The sequence below is a fragment of the Bombus bifarius genome, unplaced genomic scaffold, assembly GCF_011952205.1.
Source record: "Bombus bifarius isolate JDL3187 unplaced genomic scaffold, Bbif_JDL3187 scf7180000009536, whole genome shotgun sequence".
Classification (NCBI taxonomy): Eukaryota; Metazoa; Arthropoda; class Insecta; order Hymenoptera; family Apidae; genus Bombus; species Bombus bifarius.
The window spans coordinates 203,359-228,709 of record NW_022885184.1 but is presented as its reverse complement, the minus strand read 5'-3'; the positions used below and the strand labels follow the sequence as shown (position 1 = coordinate 228,709).

The 25,351-nt window shown below is 33.6% G+C and overlaps 1 pseudogene; it reads left to right on the top strand.

The window, feature by feature from the left end:
* The first annotated feature begins 2,758 nt into the window (after positions 1 to 2,758).
* On the top strand, positions 2,759 to 3,788 carry LOC117215344 (annotated as a pseudogene).
* Positions 3,789 to 25,351: the final 21,563 nt, after the last annotated feature.

Here is a 25,351-nt window from a genome sequence, read left to right as displayed (position 1 = left end):
GAGGGAGAGAAAGAGTGAGAGAGAGAGAGAGAGAGAGAGAGAGAGAGAGAGGCAAAGCGTAACGCCTCCCTCCCGCGCCCTTGTAACCAGGAACCCGAATTCGGTGCATTCACGGGTGTGCGCGTACACACGCGAGAGAGAAACATTTAACACAAGACTACGCAGCAGATGTATTTGGTGTGCTGCTACTGCTATGTAGTGGCTCGTATTTTCGTGTGTGCAGCGAGAATGGAGAATCACTATATGTAGAAATACGTTATACGGTACATTGTGTGGCTAAACAATATGTGCGGCGAAATGCAAGTCTATACACGAGAATGTAGACTTGTATAAGAAACAGATTAAAGAGACTATGCATGTAAGTTGATACTCGCACCGATAGGTATTCGTTATTGCGAAGAATAGATTTGCGTGAAAATGAACGCTTACTTATGCGAAACCGAAATTTGGAAAACAACACTGGAGTTGTTTTAGAATCAAATATGGATGAAAGAAGTAACAATGATCAAACAACGATGATCCCAGAAATATGAAATACACTGTGTATATACGTTTTTCGTTTATTTTTTAGCAGCGAAACTTTAAAATGCGTATTCGCTACGGACGAATAATTCGCTATGCAGACCACCTTCAGGTGGTTTCATTAAAAGTACGAGTAGAAAATTTGCTATGTAAGGATTATTTCGAATTCATTTAAAGTATCAAAGACAAACTCAACGCTAAGAGATGGAAGATTGAAAACATGAAGATGAAGATTAGGGAACATTATATTATCCTTTGGTACAAGAGAACGAGTCTTTTGAGTTCTTTAGGATTATAAACTAAAACGAAATGTAAGATATTTAGCGTTTTACGAGTATCGTTCATGTTGTGGATAGAACAAAATACTGTGCTATTGAGTGCAATGATAGTTCGGTAAGTAAAAGAGTGAACATAGATTAATGATTGGATGAACGAATGTGGCGTGGATCTACGGACGAGAGTGGACTTAGTAATTCGTGAATGTGATAACAAGAAGAAAGATTGCTGAAGGGAATAAATGGTAATTCTTAATTTTAATTCTGATTCGAGAGAATGAACATTGTACGCAAAATTGTATTGCTTAAATCTAATTATTATCTGTACTTTTTTCTATCATACTGTCACAGTTGTATTTTTTGAAAAACTAACATTTCCGAATTATATCACTTTCGAAATAATGAGACGATATATATTTAGAATATCCCACGCAACTGGGACAGGATATAGCCCTGAAACGGTAGATGATAGAAAAGAATTTCATTAAGCAAAATTAAATGTTTTCGAATGAAAGATCATCTAATGTAGGTGGCCATTCCGCGACGGTTAGAATATTTAAAGATCACTTCTGTTTTTCCGAACAAACTATTTTTATGTACATACGTCAACAGGCTTACTATTTTTGCAGGTTGAAAATTGATTAGTTTGAGATATCTTGATTTTGATTTTGTAAAACTTTACATGCGACAGATAGAAACAACGGAAAATACCACTCTAGTTTTTGTGTCTTTTTATATCCATTTCATAAATTTGTCAAAAATAATATTTTTGTTTACTGTATCTAGCGCGGAGATATTTTCAGGAACCATGATCCTCCATTGTCATTTTACGTTCTTAAAAAGGATCAATCAACAATTTGCAATCAGTTTTACAATAGCACTGACAAAGATAAATACAATGCAAAAATTATTTATTTATTTGTGAAGCATCATGAATATCTAAACCTGTTTTTCTCGAAAACGCTAAAAATGGACATGCAATATTTAACATTACGTACAACATCGATGTATAACAGATCACTGCTGTTAACACTATTCGAAACACTTTAATTTTCTCTAATGAAACTTTCTCTATCTCCTACCGTTTCAGAGCTATAATTATACTTTTGTTTTAACTACGCGAAACACCTGTACATTACGATTTCGCACAAATCTCGCTTTCTCTCCTATTCACTTCTTAAATGTTGCTGACACGCCTATTCGCTGCTGGTTTGGAAACGTCAGTCGTCTCTACTGATGTTGTGACTTGCAATGTAGAAAGATCGGTTACCATCCAAATGCACTCAACGGTTTCTACACAGAGCGAAAACTCTGCAGGTTTACTATCGTTTACGGACTTCCCTTGGTGAATTTCTTCGTATCCGGAGATACTGAAACGATAACTATTGGATCGAGGGCGAGATTACACACGAAACTTTCTGTACACACGGAGATCGCCGCCGAGACTACATCGATCCGACACGTGTACACGATTTAGAGACAAAACGGTTTCCGTGGCTTCTGTACACGAGCTTCTTTCTTCTGACACAGATGGCGTTTCTAAGGCTGCATAAAAACTACGAATATATTTGCTGAATTTATGGAATTGTATGTGCATTGTCCACACCATGACGTGTCGATATTCGGGCGCGTACAACGTAACGATTCGATTTCAGTGAATCGATGGTGTGTTACAAATTGGCAACGGAGCAAGATAATGCACTTGCAATGCAAATGTAACGATGTTTAACAGAGAATATACGTACCTAAGTTTTAGGGAAAAAGCGTATATTGAAATTTAGTATTTTGTAGCTACCAAAATTTGGCATTACAATAATCTACCTTAAAAAATTGTTAGATTGCGTATATCACGATCACATAAATTACATAATTCAAATAAGAATTGTCATAAATTTCATTTGTTTCGTCAATCTTCGTCGAGACGAACGAAAAATTACAACAGAAGATGGGAAGGGATAAAACTGCGTAAGACCATAGGCAAACAAATAAACCTTTATATTTCAAACTTCCAGTGATAATTGAAAACAGAAAGTATCTGAAACTTTAGTTTAATGGAACAAATAATGTGGAATAGCGGCATCCCAATTTACCTTTATTGTATAAAATTAAAAAAACAAGTAGATGATATAATTATTTCCCCTTACGATCTAATCAGGCACAAAAATCACAGCAGAAGAACTACCATTTCAGGTAAATATCAGATTGTGTGCCTCGAAATTTACTTGCGGTAGTCACAGGTGTAACTTGTCATAACCAACATATTTACAGTGTACCCGCATTTCACACGTGAAATCTGCTCTACACTGCATCTACTCTTCTCCTCTTTTGTCTTCCCTGTGTTTCACATTTCGGAAGAGGCACGCAGCACCCTTCCCAGCAGTTTCATAGCTTCGGTATGTAAATATTTCGAACTAGTAACTTGCCATTAAAACCTAAAATGTCTTGTCACATTTTGTATTCTCGGAATGTTGGCAAAATTGAAACTATAGGATTAATACGCAAATGAGTAGCTGAAGTAATTTATTCTCCTTCAAGATTTGAGTGATCCTCGGATTACGATACGGACAGCACTTCTGCTCTTTTTTCGGAAGTTGGAAATTCCCACCTTGCAAAGGTGTGTAAGATTTACAATGCGGACTACGTCGAGAGGCTAAGTGGCATCCTAAGTGCTCGACGGGTCCGCTCTAAAGTGAACCAGGCGTCCTAAACCTCAACACCCGATGAAAACGCAACACTAGACCAGAACTATGAATCGCATAAGACGCACCACATGCGAGACGCCCATGACAGTCCGACAGTTACAGGATTAGACAGAGACAGATTCCCACCTCATAGGAAACGTTGACTAAAACACACTCCCTAGACTAACGGTTAGAATATAAGCACCAGGCGTTTCAAGAGATAAGAGACTCATCACGTACTAGTCTAAGTTTAATTCTGTTACGTATAGTTCATAATCTTCAGTTTATACTAGACATCACAAATAAACCAACTAAACACCAGCTTAATTGACCTCTACCTTGAACGTTTATATCGTTCAAGGTGCGCGACTTTTGCAATCTGAATGATCGTCACCTAGTGACCATTCTAGAGTTTTGGCATATTTTGACCATGATCGCAATGATTGCAATACTTGCTGAAAAATTGTTGCAAGCGACGTTCTTTTACTTTGCAGATTGAGTCTGCGAGTCGGGGATGTCAAAATTACGGTTCGTCTGCAAACGTCATTGGTTGACAGGTCACTTGTCTCTATTATTTACGGTGTTATAAATTAGATAACGTTAATAATGTCTTAGATACTTCGATATTCTAAATTACCAGTAAGGCTCCAAATATGCTATACTTCGTCTACTAAAATTATCCCATTTTTAAGAAGATATATTTAATAAAAGATTTACGTAATTTCTTGAAACTAAGATACTAACAAATATCGTAAAGAAATGAAGAAATACATACCAAAGAAAAGTAGTATAATATTTCAAGAATAGGATAACGACTACAATATCTGTAGACATAGACAGAAAGTTCATGATCGCAAATCGATGACACTAATCCATGGGATCAGTATGGATATTTATCACGAACCAATCCCTTAACATTAATAAATCCGGTTCGTGCGTTATTTCGTTAGCTACAATATCCGGCAAATACAAGAAAGTAATCGTTCACTTCTACTTATTAAACCATGATTAAGAATTTATTGTAAATCTTGTGTGATTTGACGTCGAATCTCTGTCGACTTTTATTCAGTCTTGATGAAAAGAACTTAAAAGATAAAACGAACGTACATTCGTCTTTCTTCATCTTCTTACTAAATGATAATATAAAGATAATATAAATAATATAAAAGATAATGTATGTAATGCAGCTATAAGACACTCACCAATTATAAGCTCCGGAACTGAAATTGGATTTATTTAATTTTCTTAAGATATATTATCTTCAATCAAGTAAATCTTCCACGTTTAATTTCACGAAGCTGTTTAAGTAATATAACTTTCTTACTTTATGGTTCAAATTCGTGTTTCATAATGCATTCATTATTCCAGTGTTCAGGACACTGGAATCATGCGTTTCTGAAAAATTATTTGTAATACGATGAAAGCACATATTCTAAGTGAATTAATTAATTAAATGGTTGTAATAGGGAATATTGAGAACATAAGAATTCACTAAGGAAAATAATTTATCACAAAGAGCTAATATCATGTCTTATTCTTCCCTCTAATTGTAAGTGAAATCATTGAAGATATTTGAAGACAGCAATCGTTATTTTTAAAATGTAATACTGCAGCTTTTACTATTTTTTCTCTATTTGCATAGATCTACAAACATTCATCTACGGTTACTGAAGTTTAATATAGCAACAATGTTAAGACGTAACATAACAGACTGATTAAACAAACTGACTAAACAAAAAATAAAATTCATGATAAAATGCAAACAAACCAACCACTTCCGATATTTCAAACTAATTCGTTATTAGTTGAAAATAAATTGTTGCAGCTTGAGAGAAATTTATAATAACTAGGACCACCGACTTTGTTAGTTTGTTCAGATGGAGGCCAAGAGGCTGAAGAAATCCAGCGTTGATAGGAAGTATTTTTCCAACGATATTTAAAAATAAAAAATTCCGAATCGTTAACTGTGACGTGTAACAAAAATTTTATCGTCCCAATAAATTCTACCCCCTATTCAAACTGGATTATTATACACGTTGGTCTATTAAAGAGACGAGTGATAAAATTATAATACTCAGTGTATATTAAAGTCACTTTAAATACAAGTACAGAGACAGTGTATGCTGGTCGTATATCGTCGCTCGCTCAAAGCTACTGTTGAACGCTACGCTCGCTATTCGACTGTATGATTCGCTATAACGATTGTCATAGAGTGCATTTGTATCGACCAGTGATTTTACAAAAAGTTTAAATGTAACTCCGGAGTTTATTTACCTTTAAACCTAGCAAACCGAAACAACGTTGGCACTCCAAGGCACAACAGTATGAGTCTCTTCCGATTTTGAATCTCCCATTGACTCATGTGCCGCTACAAAAGAAAGTTCAAACTGTATAATAAACACGAATATGTAGAAAGTTAAGAAGAAAATCCGCTACGTGCTGGAAAGTGCGCGGAGGTCTCACCTGTTGACAGCCCTACTCGTGACTATGTGCGTGCCAGGGGTTCGTAACAATTTTGCCATTATGGCAATTCAAAAACGTTTGTGGTGTTATATTACAAACCGCTGTAAAAATCGTTATGTTTTAGGCGTTTCTTGTTACTTTTCATCAAATATTTCATTTTTTAATCGCGAGTAACCTATTGATTTTCTGTTATTCTGCAATTCATGCATTTCAAATCGCAGAATAGCCTTGTTCCGAGGAGAAAAGAAAGAATTTAAAGAAATTAGAAACTCAAGTACAAGTACACGTTCATTGCTTCAACACCGCATCTGAACATTGAACATTGAAAATGTATAGTCCGCATTCGATAAATCAATTTTACGGCTTGGAATAAAAATTAAAGCCAAAAGTTAATTTTGATACAAACATAGCCTGCCGTCGTATTTGAACGTAATAATTTAGCGTAACGGCAACAACGTACGGTGTGGCAATGACAGCTAAATGAGAATGTGTAGTTCTACCTGGCGCAGAAAAGCACGAAATAATTAAAGAACTTAAAAATGATAAAAATGCAACAGCATTGGTAAAACTACATATTATCGGGAAAGTTCCAGTTACTGACATTAAAAAATTAAGGCTTTTGATATTAAAAAAAAAAATCAAAGAGAATTGAGGAAGAGTTTTAATGCTTTGAGTACAAAATGCGCTGCAACTCCAGAGATATTTATATGCGTTAAAAAATGTATGTAGTTTAGCAATCAAAAATATATAGGGTCTTTAAATATTATCCCTGTATTAATTCGGTTATTGAAATTCTACTATATATTTTTACACAGCTGCGTATGTTCTTTTTTTTTAATCTACTTATTGCACTTATTTTTAACTACGCTTCTGGCTGCATTAATTGTAACGTACCTGTTCATTTTCTACACAAAATATTAAGATACCTGCTCCTTAAAGAAGTTATTTCTTTCATCGCCACAAACGTGTTATAAATCAGAGGATCCCGATGGGGCTGAGCCTCCGATGGAGCTGCGCAGCGAAAAATACTTGATTAAAAACTTGGAAATCAATTGTCAAGACCTGAAGGTGATGTCCCAAAGTAGCCAGATGGATCACTGCGAAATACTTTTTTGGAGTGATCGTGAGGTCTTTCGAAGTTGTTAATGCGACGTTTACGGAAAGAGTGATGAATCAGAAACTTAGAGGATTTTTAACCTTCAGAGTAAGAGAAGCGATGCGTAATTCGTTTTTATAAAGAGATTTAGTTAATAAAGTTTAATCATACAGATTAGTCGAGAATTCTAGAGGTTCATTATTTAAGCTGAATTTGGTATCTCAGCAGCCTCAATTAGAAGATTCAGGTTTAGTAGAAGTTTAGTTCAGTTTCATTCAGAAGACTGATCAGCAGTTTCATTTAAGAGACTCAATTTAATGCCAATCAATCAGAATTAGATGACTTTTCAAGCATCTGAACGTCATATAGAGTTCAATATCCAAGGTCACAGAGTATCGAAATCTCGATTAAATCTTACGATCCTCATGGAATGAACAAATTGTAAAAGTAATATTTATAGAATTTTTAAATATTACAGTTCTTATACATACAGAAGAACGAGATTCATTAATTGTTAAAAATGTCAATAGAATAACATAGAAAGTATTATTTTGGTAAAATTTGTAATTTGAAGGAATTACGTGTTATTATAGTTCTATTTGACAGGATAATATTTTATAAGCAATTTAATAGTACGTGCGCAATCTCTTTCGTTCGTTTGAAACATTTTTTACCATCACTGTGTCGTAAAATTTCTAATGACATTGTAAAAATGTTTATAATGCGTTTGTATGAAAGCAACATTCTATGGAGTGAAAGATCATCTACTTCGGACAAAGAGTCCTGTCATTTTTAATTAGTCGTCATTGAAAGAGTTTTGTAAAAATCAGAACAAACAATACGTGAAAAATATATGCCATGAATAGGATGGATAAAATGAAACATTCCAATCCAGTTTAACAACTTTTATCGGATCCTTCCGATACAAAACGAAAAGCACAGTGCTGTTACCTTTAATTCCTGTATTTAATTGGCAAACATTTTACTATTTGGTAGATTGTTCATAGCGAATAATTCCCTTCCAATCGCACAAAATACAAAGTGGGCCATTGGATGTAATCCGGATTTCGAACTGAATAGCGATGGACCGTTCCGTTATTTGGCAAAAGAAGACAAAGAAGACAAAAGAATATTTTTCATTATGGTTGTAATTATGAATTTCGAAGCTACCTTATTTTCCTTTCCTTCCAATCAAACGAATCATATACCCAGCACGATCCATCAAATGTTTCGCTGTTAAATCATCTAATACCCATGCGTCGTAAGAATGACGTAAGCAAGACAATTTAAATGTCCACATAAATGTTGATCTCAGCGAGAGTAACAATTCTCAAAGCTGCTCTCGGATGTATGTAAGCGTAAGTATGGTAAGAAACTGTCAAACGAACACCAAGTGATTTGTCAAGGAGTTACATTGTATCGTTATGTTTGGTGCACCATATCATATGCCATGCACGTCAAGTCAATAACGAAAGGAAATGTTAATTGCGAATATCTAGATTATTTTTTTAGACTTGAAGCAACTTTGTAATTTGTTTTATGGGGACATTTGATAAATCTTTTTCGCCGGATAATAAAGTAAATATAACACGTAGATGATTTCTCACTAGAGAGCATCTGTACGTACAACAATTATGAGTATAGTAAATTTGTGAGCAAAAGTGTTGTTTTATTACTCCCAGAGAAGGCTATTAGCATGCTTTCTATGCTATCTTTTAGGTAGGTTCACTGTGTACAGTTCCTTGGCTAGGTCGTTAGGATGATTGTCTAATCTGGTTTTGTATTTGTCACTGCAGCGTATAATTTCCTCGGCGATTGAACTGATTTCCAGATCTTTACGGAGTTCGTCATTTCGCACATACCACGGTGTGTTTACTATGGTAAATATCTAGACAACATGCATTAATACTAATATGAGAGAGAGAGAGAGAGAGAGAGAGAGAGAGAGAGAGAGAGATGTAGCTTTATTCAGTTTCTTCATAATTCAAATATTTTTGAAAGACAAATTCGTATCGCCAACATTAATTCCTATAAGAAAAATAATTATCTGGACAGGAAGCAGTCACATTTAGTTTAAAATAAATCATGTGTATCGATGTTGTTACGCCGGGCCTCTCTGCCTGGCCCAGGTCACACACCGCGGGCCAGACGGACACCAGATGTCCGCTTTTCCGTACGGCGTACCCTCAATATCCTTAAGCACCCGTCATAAACCCGAGTCACTTGCCTGCAAAGGTCCTTTAAACAAAACAAACATCTGGTTCTGAGGAATTTCTAAACACTATTGTCTACCACGGCTGGACAAGGGAAAGTTGGTTTTTCTCACGCACGCTGCAACTTTCCTCCCACTAACCACTTTCTCTCGAGGGCAGTTAAGACCCTTCGTTTAACCAATTAAAAACGAAGCCTATTCCCTCACTCTCCTAAATAACATCGGCACCAACAAATCCGATGGTCCCGTGCGCTAGACACACCCATCCTTAGCTTTCCTCGGACACAGCATCGTCACTCAACTTCACTTCTTCTACATCGTTGGAAAAGTCAACTACTAAGTATACGCTAATGCCCAACGGGGCAGTCTAATCATAACGCGAGAGTCGGTCTCGGTATTGTCGAGCATACACTTCGTCTCTTAAATATCTCATAGTGCTACGTCCACTAATACATTGAATCCAATTATAAGAGCCCTGCTCTAACGCACATATCTATCTTAGCTTCGTGCGACAAGTTGTTAATTACTTATTTCTCTACGTCAGTGTAATCTAAGTGCTGGAAATATATAATTTATAATTCTGTGAATCCCAGGGTTATACAACCTCAATCACCCCTATTATCTCAACGGAAATCAGGGGATCGATCAATTCGTGGTGTCGATTGTTATAATCGTAACGGGGATTTACGACCCCCGTTGACGTCTCTCCTTGCGATTACGTCTCCCCGCGATTGGTCGAATAAACAGATGTTATTACAAAGGCTCTTAACAAAGTGTTCTCTAATATATTTACATACGCATAATCATTATGATGAAGTGGGATTTTAAAATGAAATCTAGACACAACGATCTTTTTAAGGAACTAAAAATGATATAAAATTGCTTAATTATTATATTATACACCTAAAATTAATTCGCTATTTAATGTAAATATTGTAAACTCTGCCCCAAACAATGGCTAATACAATTTCGTTTCATTGCAGGGAATTATTTTTAAATCTTATCGTGGTTAAAATAAAATATGAATTTTACACAATAACAGTTACTTAATAGCTGTAGTAATAATAAAAATCAATAATTGATACGAATGTATGCATATATTAAGACTGAGTTAATGGTTAGGAAATATAAATAAAATAATTTGTAACGCGATTATTCTGTGAAGAATGTATAATATGATGTAATTACACAAGTTTATGTGTTGATATTAACATGGAATAACAGAGAGTTAATTACGAGATAAAATGGAAATTACGTAGTTAAATACGTAAATAATAGTATTATACTGAGTTACTAATTATCAAATACTGAAACAAGTTTTTAGCCACAAAGTGGACGTTAATCCAATACCTTAAAATAATCTACAGAAATGTCGGTTGGGTAATATTAAAATGCGCTCTAAAGTCATCGAAGTTTTCAAACTAAATGCACCAAGTTTCGTCGCTACTTCAAGCGTTATATCAAAATTGTCCATTTACCCGGTCGCTACCTTCTCTTGAATCTATTTGGAGCCAGTGGATCGTCAAAAACTTCTGTTTGCAAATGTCAGTTTCCATTGGTATAATCGTTTTACGAGCAGGTTGGGTCGAACGACATCCAAATCTAATTACAGCGTTAAAGATCGAGTAGGATAACGCTATTTATACAATTTAAAAATATAGCATTTGGGATTTGAAATGTCATTGAATAAGAATATGATAATTATTAGGACTTTTATCTTTTGCTTGACGTCTAGAAATATTTACTTTTTATACTCGACGATAATTAATCAATATTAATCTGGTATTATATTTCGGGTAGTGAATATGTATAAAACTTGGATATTCCAAACTATTTTAAAATTTCGATATTCTTATTGGACACGTTCTACCAATTTTAACATTTTATAAAACGTTATAAATGCAACATCCATCACATTTTTGTTGATTGAATTTTCTCTTTGATTAACAATTTCCTTTGACTCTATCTTTGAATCAAAACATGGCATGTAATGGCCTTGTTTAACAGTTTATTTAAAATAATATGATTAAAGTAAAATGGCGAATGGATAATATGACGTTTATTAAAACCACTTCCTTTTAAAAACAATATGTTTAAATTTGATAAAGGATTTTATTGTACTACCTACTGAATATCGCGCTGAAATTTAAAATTCCGGTATGAATCAATCAGGTAGCTGTAAGTAAAACGATTGCCGTAGCTATTATAATCGGAATCGACTTTTGCAATTGAAAGCTTTCAAAAATCCTCTTCTCACCAACAGATTTGAGGAAAAAGTTTAGCAGCGTGAATATAGGATACGGATGAAAGTTCAGTGTAAGCAGGCACGAAGCGATTCTTTATGAGAAAGTACGAAAAAAAGTTGCGGAATAAAATTTCAGCGTTCGTAGATTTTGAAACTGGATTCTCTCGAAACCAGAGCCTGCAACAAAAAACTTTAATTCCATATTTTTCCTTTAACTTTTTACACACGCTTTGCAAAGATCGCTGAATTATTTGAACAATTATTTATTGCATTAATCCCACAACATGTGGCGAGACCATCTCTAGCACCGATTGTTGCTGTAAATAATTTACAACACATACAGTGACTCTCGAAAGTATTGGAACACTCGCTACAGAAAATTTCTGTGAGTATACTGTGTGCATTATACGAGATTTTTTTGAAATGTTAGCATTTTAACCTAACTATCGCGTTTTTAATAGTAAAATTTGAAACCAATCCGAAAATGTACATAGAAATTTGGTTTTGACAGCGGCAGGTTTTAAGCCACTCGGAAATTCGATGTACATAGAAGTTATAAGACATTCATTGCAAACACACAGTTAGTGGAAAATTGGTATATAGCATTAACAATCTTGAGCATCCAATTAGTGCTAAAGATGGTGTTGCTAAATATTGTAGTTTATTAATATAGTAAATAACTGACTGCCCAAATACTTTGCAGATGTGTATGCTTCCAATAAATAGCTCGTAACTTCTATACAGATTTTCAAATCCGTTTCAAATTTTACCAATATAATCACGACAGTCGTGTCTCCCTACAGTGTCGATATAATTTCAAAATCTTGTATACAACATAATACACAGAAGAAAGTTTCTAAGAATACTCGAATACTTTTCTGAGTCACTATACAGAGAATCTAGAACCAAAGTTGCGTATAACAATAATTTTACATATAAAAGCTTTACTCATGTACACATACCTATAAGACCTTAAAACTTCTCAACCTTTCTTCGTCTTTACTCGACTACGTTGAAAGATGACTTTCCTATGAATGGAAGTAATGTTGAGAAACGAAGAAAGGATAATCAGTAGAAAAGTTCTCGACTACCTATAACTAAGAACCAAGCTAATATACATACGCAGATACATATGTATATGTATATTGTACATATTCGGTGGTTTGACCAGCCAGCCCACTTGCCCCTTTTTCACAGGCCAAAACGGCAATCCCCGTAAGCGAGGAAGTTCATTTCGGGTTTTACGTCCGTCACAAGTGTGTTCCTCCACTCGTACCATGGATTTAGCGCAGTAACGAGGCCTGATAAAGCCACTCAACTCCTCGCTTCGTACCACCGCGGAAGTCGCGATGGCTGGATCGTTCCTATATTCCGTTTTTGGACCGACTGTTGTTTTTTCTGTTGGTTTTTCACCGGACAAGCTTCTGTCGACTATTTATAAGTTCGACGGTGTTCCATTCCCTTAATTATAGTTCAAATATATAATCGATAATCCCTAGATATAGGCGAACCACGCGAAACTTTAAAGCGGATTAGATGTTTCAGCTTAGTCCTTAGCACTTATTGATTATGGCATTTTTTAACCGTGTGGTGTGTTAACGCGATACTACGAGCCACGTTACGCAGGATAAATACGCAGGATAATGATTGGAGGAATTTATTAGAGAAGGTTATTACCGTAATAAACAGGTAGATTGAGAAGCATAAATTGTCTTTTATTAAATATGATATCCCTGCTACTGTAAAGAGAAGCGAGAAAGAGGTGAAATTGTGTTTTGTCCAGGTGTTTCGCCTTGCTAGTGGCTCGTCAACAAGGCTTCCTAGGTGGTCGTTGCTACATTGTTAGGTCCAAGGACAATGGAGCCAGGTCAAAGATTGCTTTTATGGAAATGGAATGGTTAGATTGGGATTTGTGGGAATTGCTGTTCTGCTGTGATACTGCTGGTTTCAAGTCTTTCAGGATAATCACAAATCTATTGAAATTAGATACGACGATGAAATTAGATCAGAATATCGGCATGTAATTCGTGAACTAGTGAAATTTTAATCTCAGGCTTCGATATTATTAAGATCAAAGAACATTTTCAAGTATTGACGATAACTATCTTTTTCCTTCGCCATTATTTTCTGAAAAAGCATTTTGAAGCAGTATTATGATTTTTTTAAACATTAAAAAAAATTAACATGAAGGTAATTATAATTTTACTGTTATTCTATAAGAAGTACTTATTACTGCAGCATTAAAACAACATTTTATATTAATTACTTGGAAACCATTGAATAATTTCAAATAATCTGTGATACGTTCGCTTTGTTGACAATAAGAGTTTTCTCCACGGTAGCGTCGAGTAATTTTTTTAGTAAAATCATTTGTTATCTTCTGTCATCTTTCCCCAACAATTCCAAACATATCCTCTTTTTCTAATCGTTAATTTCTTCTGATTCGTTCCAAGTTCCAAATATTAGGTTGCCCGAAAAGTTTCTTTCGTTTTGTAAGGAAATAATAAACGCACAATGCTTTTTGTTTTATATTAGTTTATTGAATTATGCACAAACGTAATAATAGAAATAGAACGAAATGGATCATACCTAATTCAATAAAATAATGTAAAACAGAAATTGTTGTTCATCTATTACCACCTTATGAAACGAAAGAAACTTTTCGGACAACCTAATAATATAATTCTATTTTAAAAGTATCAGTGACACCGAAATCTAAGAGAAGAGGAGTCGAAGTAGATTCCTCTTTCTGCCATTTCGTTTGCTCTACAAACAGTTAAACAGTTCAACTTTATCCTAAATAGTTGTGTTTGTACATGTGCAAATAGTCTTTGTCTTTGTACGTCTTTGAATAGTAATGAAAGGAATACTTAATTCAATGCGTCCCTATTATCGCATGCACAGATTATATTACGCTAACCACGATTTCGTTGATCTACTTGAAATGGAATACTTCAGACTAACACGAGCTTGTAGTTTCCTAATCGTAGTTTATAATCTGTCCAGAGTTGATGTTATTCTCACGATAATTGGTAGCACGAGTGTGGTTAGTGTGAGTGTGGACTTGGCTGAAATTTTAATACATTAAATATAATTTGATGAGATGAATTCAATATATGCATAAATCGTTATTCATGTATATTTTAATTAACAGTATAGTATACATATATATTTTATTAACGCAAGATATTTTATTAACGGAATATGTGATACCGAATATCTTGATCTGGCAATGAAACGATAATGATATTTGAAAAATATATTTATAAGAATTTGTTCCTTTCACATTTCCAAACTATGAGGTTGAATGACACGATGAGATGGAGATCTTCCTAATTTTCTTATACTTGTGAATAATACATGGAAGGCCACTTTAATTTCTTAACGTAAATATTTCGAAAAGTACGTTAACGAGAAAGAAAAATATTTTTAAGGTATTACAGATGCGCAAAAAAGAGATCTCTTTATGAAAATAAAATTTGCTAGATTGGAGCATTAAAGCGGAATCATTCATGTGGTTTTACGCGTAGTACATTTTGTCTAGTTCATAAATATATATATGATATATTCAATTATGATATCTCGTGTATCATTTTATCAAGGCAATCAAAGTTACGGAAATTTTTAAATATTTCAACGTTTAATAACACCGCATAGGAATGCTAATATGCATTTGTGTGTTCTTTTTTAACATTGTCACAAGCTGCTCTTGACATTTATGAAAAAATTTGTCATTTAATTGGAATGGATATTTTGTTACAAAAATTTTTCGAGAAAATGGTATATATGAAGGTGTTTTATTACTTCCAATTATTAATTAAAAACCTCGCTTACCATGTATTATTTAACGCATAATTAACTCTTATCTAATTTAATGACTGCAACAAAGTAAAAGTAAATATCGTCCATATCTACTATTACGTCTACTGTGTCTTCCTTTAATTGAAGTATTTAAAGTAACGTTTTCTAACTAAAGATATTGTCCTTTAATTAACATAATGTTCGTGATATTTGCATTAATATATTAAAACGACACAGCCTAATACACTGTACACAATAAAATGAAACGGTGGAAAATCAGATACCAGTCGTTATCGAAGTTCCATTAACGAAACCGAACGTTCAATTACTGTTAATCGTCGCGTCGGGAGAAACTATCGGGATTCAAATCTTGCATTTTCATAATACTTTAGTTCCTCGTGTATTTATATTTCAATACTTGTAAAAATAAGAATATTAGAAGAGATATTTCTGTTATGTTTTAATTTAGAATTGAAAGTTACTTTGGATTTCGATGAATCTCTTTGTTTTTTAATTCCTTTATTGTGATATAATATATAAAAGAGAGCCCACAATATGCACATACCTTTTCCCGTACATACACGTTTCATATGATATATGTATCATAAAATATTAAACATAAATATGCATAGTGATGCACCAGCGAAGCAGATTGTAAATTCTCTTCGATAACTCCATACTAAAAAGAAAACACCCCACTGACCTCACTAAAGAAATAAAGTAGTCAAACTCGAAGATGGTATTCTGCTGGGGGTAGCCAGTACATGTTATTTAGCAATTAAGTTAGAAAAATTTATCAAATGTCCAACTGAACAAATTGTAAATTGAATACAAATTGAATAATAAAAAAAATAAGTAATAACTTTGAGATCTCAAGTAAATGACAATAACCGAAAAATTAGTTTTCTCTTGTAATAAAAGCTGTTGATAGTATTAGGATAAATCCTATGATACGTATTTTAACATGTTCATTAAATGTTCGTTCCTAAAAAAAACTTTGAAAAATTAACATTTTCATAAAAGTGATCGTAAAATTGTCCCTGACTTCGAATTTCAAGGTCGAATTTTTTGTTATTACATCGTAACAAATTTGTCAAACGAGCCAAGAGTCGCAACTATTTTCTCGGGAGAAACTGTTTAAGTTTCATTAATTGTATATTGATGTGTATATGTATATATTTATATACTTTTTATTAAATTTTTTTAATTACATATATATAAATCTTTATAATATACGTATATCTTGCAAAATAAAGTTAAATCGGGAACATTTTCTTTTTTACCTGATTGGTTAGTTCCTACGTTAGCTCAGTCAATTAGACTTCCGTTTATCGCTCTATCCCATCCCCTATTTCTTCCATCGTTTGCACGCTTTTTCAAGAATAGAGCGCAACTTTGCGGGGTAATTTGTTTACTGCACATCTGGTGACGCAACGGGTCTTCTCCGGAGTCCTAAAGACTTGATATACCCTGTCGGTGGTCGCTAGACTTTCGACAAGTGAGCTGTTTAGAAACTCGAGATTTATGATTCTCGCGAACGCAATTGAGGCTGGCAACGGAACTTTGAAAAAAAAAAAAAAAAAAAAGAGAAAGTACATGCACGCAATCCAAATTGTAGCGACGGGTAGAAAACAGCTTCCTCGGAAATAGCTCCACTGCAGTGTGGTGTCATAAATTGTATCGGTCATTGGCACACAAACGGTTTTTACTTCCGCGTGCCTTCGCAATCACAGAACCCGGTTAACATCATCTATTTGTCTGACGCTACTTGCCGAAAATCATTAAAAGTGAAATCCTCGCAAGCTCTCCAGTGTTCGATATCGATATATTAAGATCGAGATCACAAAGTTCGGGATACACGAAGGAATCGATGTCAACAACACCCGAACAACAGCGAAGAGCAGGATCAAGACGGATTACTTCCTCCTACTTCTTTAATTCAGAACCAGGATAACATCTAGCTACTTTAAGCTGAAAGTCGTAGTCGTAGTCGTATTATACCTCAGGTTTTGTGACTGAACTGATTCTCGTGGGATTTATTAACACCCGTTGTGAAGTTTCTTAGCGGGAGAAGCGCGATACTCCTCGCCATCTAGCATCGAACTTTGTATTGCTGTTGCGCTGGTCATCTACGTCTCAAAGAGAGAGAGAGAGAGAGAGAGAGAGAGAGAGAGAGAGAGAGAGAGAGAGAGAGAGAGAGAGAGAGAGAGAGAACACAGCATACTACGATGGATTGAACTTCTTCGTTGTTAGATTTGTACCTGCGAGCAGAATCACAAATTCTGGTGTTTAGTCTAAAATACTTCCAGTGAGCAAAATGCAAACACTTGCACGTTATAAAGGTAAAAATTTGCTAATAATAGGGCACTGCATTCGTACCACTTTCTATATCGAACACGTGATATATAATGTCAAGTTTTTTTTCGCAAAACAGCGTCAAAAGTATTATAATGTACTTACATACGTATGTATTTATACACATTCCAGATACATGAGTGCATACATATAAATACGAGCTCACAAATGCTATATTAGGAAGTTTTAATCAAATCTGCAATGGCGTTATATTGGTTTTTTCTTTGACGTAACCAGAATTTAACGAAAATAAAGAATAAGTCGGAAAACCGATTGGTCCTCAAGATTATCAAATTATCACAGCTGCGGATTTTTACTTGTAAGAGGAAAAAATTACTTACTATGCAGGAAATAATGCTGAGAATTCCTAATGCGTCGAAATCATGGAAAACCAATGAGAAATTCGTAATTATAATAAATATAAGTTTTCGTAGATGTCAATTTGGTATATGCTGAAGACGACACTTAAAAATGGATGTAATTTAAATATCGTCAATCTGCTTTTGTGTTTTATGAAACGAAAATCATGTTCATACCTTATTCCGTATTTTCATTCTAATTTTTAATAAAGCATTCTCTCGACCCGAGACATAATTCTGGCAACCATTCGTTCCACTGTTCTTTTCTACGTGCCTGGCCTGATATCCAGCGTGATATCCCGATGTCTGACGATAAAGCACAGATCTACTAGATAGTCTAGATACTAACGAGTCCACTAACAGGTCCTGAACAAGACATACCGTCTTTTTTATGCTCCTCTTTCCTTTTCTTTCATCTTTCTTTATTATTTCTATTCACAGAGTAAGTTTTATGGAAAACATCTGCGACATTCTATATATATGATATTCGGACTAAAGTAGCAAAAAATTCAAGAGAAGTTCCTACAAAGTAAAGTGAAGAATAATTACGTTCCAAGCTTTGTTTATCAGTTATTGACATTTAAAGATCAATCAAAATATCCCCGAGGCCCACGAATTCTCTGCCCAAAGCGAATCTAGGTCAACTTAAGTGACGAGGAACACGGTGATCCTGAAATCCAACGACACATGAGTGGCAGCTTATGTACCTTGTATAAGTCGTAAAGTAGAAGACTATGACATTCGTCGTAAACGATCCTGTTCTCCCATAGAAAACCGTGTTCTGTGTTACACGTTAAATCTGTCTATTCGGAGAAATTCATAAAAGAACAAGAAGCAGTCTCCGAATGGAGGTTATTAATGTTTCTTTCAGTCCTCGAATTTGCTCATGTAATGAAAAAGGAAAGATAACAAGCACAATGTACACTATATGCATAACATACGTGATGCACACGAAGAAGCATTACATAGTAATATTCATATAGGTACAATCATGCACGAAATGAAGCGAAAGAACAAGGGAGGTTATAAAATTACAGTAAACTAAATCAAATTAAATTGATAATATAATTATACGTTAACTATATGTTAAGTTATTTGATCAACATTAACTTTAATATTTATATAAATTAATTTCGTTACTAATTAAAGACAATATTAGAAGTATCGCGTTGAAATAGTTCTCTCAATATTTCTCTTTCATCGCGGAAATCTATTCTTTCGAAACTGGTCTACGTAAGTTACAATACCTGCGAGGCCACTTGTAAACAAGAGTATGGTCATTGTGAAACTGGGCACACGCTGTTCACCTGATGTGTTTTATGAATCCAGAAATATGTAAGACATAATTTGAATGATTTTAAAGAGAGAATATCCAAGAAAAATTGTTTGTACGGGATCATTCTTTCCACATTTTTCAACACGGTTGATACATTTTTTATATTCAAATCTTGCAGCAGATGTAAAAACGTAGCTTTGAAAATTGTAATTACATGGCATTTTTGAATATTGAAATAATAAATAAATTCCATGTCTGTATTAATAAATGGATTAAATAATACTCATCACTTCGTTTAAAACGAGCATTTATTGATTGATAATGTCTTTCCTCTTTTATTAATTTGTGTAGAATAACACCATAGACTCTACTCTACTCTACTCTAAATAATACGTTGTTATAGGTAAACATCTTCATTTAACCTTCTCCAAAAAAAAAGAACTTTAATGGCGTTACATCATATAAATGTAGTCGCCCTGATAAATGACATTTTATTGAATGTGATTCATTGTCATATATTAGGTTGCCCGATAAGAGACACTTATCTAGACACTAAAAGAAAGACATTCTTTTACAGACACGTCTTTCACAACGATGCATCTTTATACAAACATGAAACCTAATCTGTCGAACGTTGTGATCTTTATTTTGATAGTATAAAATGGATCATACGTAATTCAATAAAATAATATAAAACGGAAAATGTTGTGCATCCATTATTTCCTTATAAAACGAAAGAAACTTAATATATGCAAAATTTACTGACAATAATATAATTTCCAAAATGTCAGTAGTCTTCACTTGGAGTAAGATATCTAACAATAAGTACAACATCTTTATGAAGTGCGATTGACAGCTTAGTTGGATTTAATTGTTTCTAAAGTGAAATTTTGCAACTATGCGATTACCAGTTGGTCGAACTTAAAACAAACATCTATTTCACTTAAATATACTACTTTCGATTTTCTTTTTCTCTTTACTTTACGTGTGCCAAACTTATTTCACAACTGCTATTTTTCCTTTTTATATGTTAATGAGTATACCTGAAATTTAAACATAAAATATTCACAGATATGTTATTTCTGTTACGTCGTAGATAATAGATGTCATTGGAAAATCAGATGAGTGATAAACTATACAGCTCGATATACAAGTTCCCGTTAATCGATCATTAATTTCGATCGTTTTGTTTGGAGTTTGAATATGATTCACCGAGAATTCGAACAAGATTCGTGGCTACCAGAAATATAACAAACTGTCGTTTGAGTGACCGAACGTGGTTCTTTTATTATCTGAAAAAAACACATGTAGATTAGTTCATGTCCAAAATATTGGTTTTCCAATCAACAAGCTTCAACGGTATTGTGTTCACTAGACTGCGGATTTTTACGCATTTGTACAACATTTCAAGTTGCAAAAATACACGAAATTCATGTGATAAACAGAAATATGTAAAATATCCAAAATAGAGAATTTACAATTTTTTATAAATAATACGAGTGTAGTATTTAAGTTCCACTTTTTAAATTACGCTCATAAAATATAAATTTTCTTTTTTATTATTATTATTTAATTTGTACTTCACAATTTGTCCAGCTGGACATTTGGTAAATTTTTCTAACTTAATTGCTAAATAACATGTAGATGGTTACCCCCAGCAGAATATCATCTTCGAGAAAATATAAATTTGAATAAAACTTCGCAGTCTACCGATCGCTATTTCATTTTTTTGTACGAAGAAGATATGGAATTTCCTTTATTATCCGAATACTCTCGTATCTGAACATTCTGTTATCCAAATAGAATATCTACTAGTAACAGATACCCTTTTCTGTTTAATGCGCTATTATTATACGTATCAAAATACAAACAGTAAATGAAAATGTCGAGGATGTGCCGTTTTTCGCCGAAAATTTATCTAGTTAAGCGACCAAAAAGTACGCAGCCCTTACGTATTACAATAAAATAAATTGACAATTTCTCTAATCTCCCTTGAAACAAATAGAATTTAATATGAGAAAAGTAATTGTTCTATTAACTGTCCGAAAATTTTATTATCCGAACATCTTTGTCTTTATTAGTTTGGATATGGGAGATTCTACTGTGTACCTAAACGAACGTGAGATCTTTGAAAAGTTCTTTGGCAACGCCGCTGAATTTCCCCTACATCTGGCTTTCGATTGTACGTGCCGTGGTGCTGCTTTTTTATTGATTCTTCGAAAATATCGAATACATGACGTGTCTGTGGCTATTGCAAGCGAAGCTCTTGTTGCGGCAGGTTAATTAATATTGTCAGAAATAGACTGATATTTCAACAAAATATACGCAAACATATATCATCTTCTTGTTAAATGAAAAGGTACTAACAAGTCGCGTGTATCGTTTCGTCGAAAGGAACGACGTTATTCTATTATTTATCGATACTATGCTTTGTCGAATGTACGCGTGGGAACGTGCGCCTGTGAGTATAATATTAAAAATGATAGAATATATCGATCAGATCTTTTCGTAGGAATTGAGAAAAAGAATTCTATGCTACACGGTGATATGAATGATCTTGCCATATGTTATTACAAATTTACTAAATATCTAATCACTGAAATTTACAGAAACATATCAAAATCGATTTAACTAAATTTTACTAGAATTTATGTTCAGGTTGACTGATAGAATAGCGAGTGGGTGAATTTGTAATAGAAAAATATATTGAAATAAATAAAGGTATAAGTGTAAGTATAGTGTATGCTGATCCAGATCCTCACTCTTACAGTGTTACAATACAATAGAAGAAGCTATGATAGGGAGCACGTTCACATACTTATAGCAAATGACATTACCACAAAGTTAACCTTGTAGCTCTAGCTGAAGGCTACAAGAAACGGCAATAGAAATCTACTTACAGCTCTTCTGTTTCTAGACCTTGTAATCCAAAGCATAATTTTATATTCAAGGGCGCAATAATATGAACCTCTCCTTATTTCGAATTTTTTGTTTCACTAAATTCTATTCTCTTCGTAACAGTGGTCTCCAGGTCACGGATATGCAAAAATAAAGATGCAGAGTTTTTTTTGAAGTAATTACTTCAACAATTTATTTTGTGGATTGGAGGACGATCACTGTCTTTCTTGGTATCCAAATTTTCTCGCACGAATCGTTCCGACATTTAGAAATACCTATTTGCCCACAAAAAGTTCTGACATATTACGAATCTGTACATTGAATTTACACTTGCAATATTTATACCTACTTAGACATCGTAAATGTTACGGGCGATCTAATACACGTAGTATCATGCAGAACACTGAAAGCTTTCAAGTAAATCGTAATATTCGTTTCTAATTCTATAACGTATAAATCATTCAAAAGCAAATTTCATATAATTTCTTAATTTCACTTATGGATCATCTTACAGCAGTCTATCCTTTTCTTATCTCCGTAATTTCTTATGTATTTTCGTTTGAATGTAGATCGAGCTTTTACAATTTGTAGGTACAAAGCATAAATAAATAATCTGCGATAATAAAACGCGAAACATTGTTTTTTTAAGCTATTATAATGTTAAATAATTTAGAATTCATATTTTCCACTCGCGAGTCACGAAGATAAACGTTATGGAATGTTTTCAGTTTAGTGTATCGAATATTGAAGTTTGAGTAATAATTTCCAATTGACGAATAAGTGATCATTGGCTAAATGATATCGCTTTGTTCCCTGAGGAATTGTTAAATTAACAATGCACGATTTCTATGTATGATACTAAAGTAACTGTTTTTGTTATAACGATAACAAGTCAGAAAAGACTGCAATTTCTTATTAGATAAATATGTTTAATAATAATATCTATAACTGTAATATATCTGCTTTTTCTCTTGTTGTTGATATTTTTCGAAAATTGAGGGATAATACACCTATGATTTTGCGCAAAATTCTCCTTCTTTTTATATTCTTTTTTTCCCCTATTAAACACTATCTCCATTTCTATCTATATACAAATTATAGCAACTAAGCTAACTTCGAAAAGTATTAATCCCATATCCTAAATATAAATCGTGACTAATAAAAAACATACATATTCGATAGTTTTAGATGCTTCAGCTCTATGCAGTTTCGTGGAAGTTAACGAGTGTCAATAGATGGAGCGTACTCGTTGTTAGTAATACATAGGATAGAGCAATTCGTTAATTTAAATGTAAAAGGAAAATATTTACTCCCGATGTGGCTACTAATGGGCAAGCTTTCGCAGGTAAAACGAAGCTTTGTTGCATTCTCTTTGCTGCGACAAAGTGAAAAATGGAATTGGATGTGATGTATTTTCGCTCAGTGGCACGAAGCTGAAAAAACTGGCTACGAGACAAATAGGTTCGTGCGGTTAACTCGAATTAAAGTTAGTAAATTTGTAGTGTTGGTCCGATCAATATCGAGAATTAAATTACCTGATAATTTATAAGTTCCTAACTACCGTAATTATCGGTTGAATCAGTCTCACCCGACGTTTATCGAAATCCCAAGTAACTCTTAATTAACCTAAATGTATACCCGCAAATCGATGTCGAAAATTTAGTTTTCACGGTACATTCTATAGCTGAAATTAGCTATGCTTATCGGACCATATAAATTTCTGTTACGAACAATATTTATGTAACGCGGTGTAATCTCGATATGTCACAAAGATATATGATCGATATATGATACGGTCTCCCCTATAAACATTTCCAATTGGCGATGGCTCATTATCAAGCTAATGATTTTTCTAATGCTAATTGAAACTGTATTCTATCGTTTGATCCTTGTTACTTTAATCTTTCAAATTTAACTGCATAAAAGCTCGTTTCAACAAGCTTCACTTCATTTGTGTAAGTCAGATTTTCTCGATAAAGTCTTAATTACGCGTGGGATGAGATTTTACCATTTTTTTATGATTTTCTTTAAAATTTACTATAATTTCATTCAATATTAAGTCAACTAGGAATGCGTTGTTGCATATGTATATGGAAAGGTAAAACAACGTGTTCAATAAAAAAACTGTAGAGTTGCTAGATGCAAAACTGTGATTTATTTTTCTGCGTTGCTGTGTATCGCATAAACACATCACCAGCATTAACGTATGACATCCATTAATACCCGCGACTAGTCATTTTAATCGTTCGAGTCTCTTAAATTTTATCTAACCTGGAAAGAATTAGAAATCTCATTGTTGTAACGTCCTCCTTTTTTTATTCTCTTTTCCCTCGTATTTTTCTTTTATTGCACAACTTAATTGTTTGAATATCAATGTCGTTTTCTATGACAGGATGTTGTATTTCTTGAATAGAAGACTTCTAGATAGAAGTATATTGGCTTAATTAACCGCACATATAATAATTAACAAAATGCATTCGCTTTGTTTCTAGAAGATTTACTTTCTATAACATCAAACTCTGACCACGTGCTGGTGTGTACATGAAAATTTAATAACATTATATATATATTTTTTTTTAAACCTTCAAGAATGGCAAGAATCATCCGCCAGTTGCACATAAGTAGATAAATTTATATGTAAAGTATTTTTATTAAATTCTATGGTTTATTTTTTTTATGAAAAGTCACTAGTCTTACACTTTACATCAAACGTAAACATTGGACATTTTCATAATCTTCTTTAAATGCTAAATTATTGCGAACAATTTTTGTGATACTTTCCCTGAGTTTAAAGTGATATAAAAAGTTTACGCGTATATTTTAATTATTCATGATGGTCCATAACGAAGTTTCAATATTTCTATTAGAAAGCTTGTTAACTTCTTAATATATGTGTATTATAGCGAAGTAGCTGGATACTTTAATGTGGCTGATAATAGTTGACAATAGGTAAAAATTTAATGGATGATATGGATCTGTCAATTTCAAATTTCGGATAAATCATCTTTTATACGTATTAATCTTTTTTCGTGTCTGCAAACCACTATTGCGATTCATGACGCGGAAAGATCAGTTATATCGATGACGCGAAGGTAATTCTCATCTACAATCATTCGCGGACTTTATGCAACAAATTCTCTAGTTTTAAAGAGATTCTATTTAGTAATT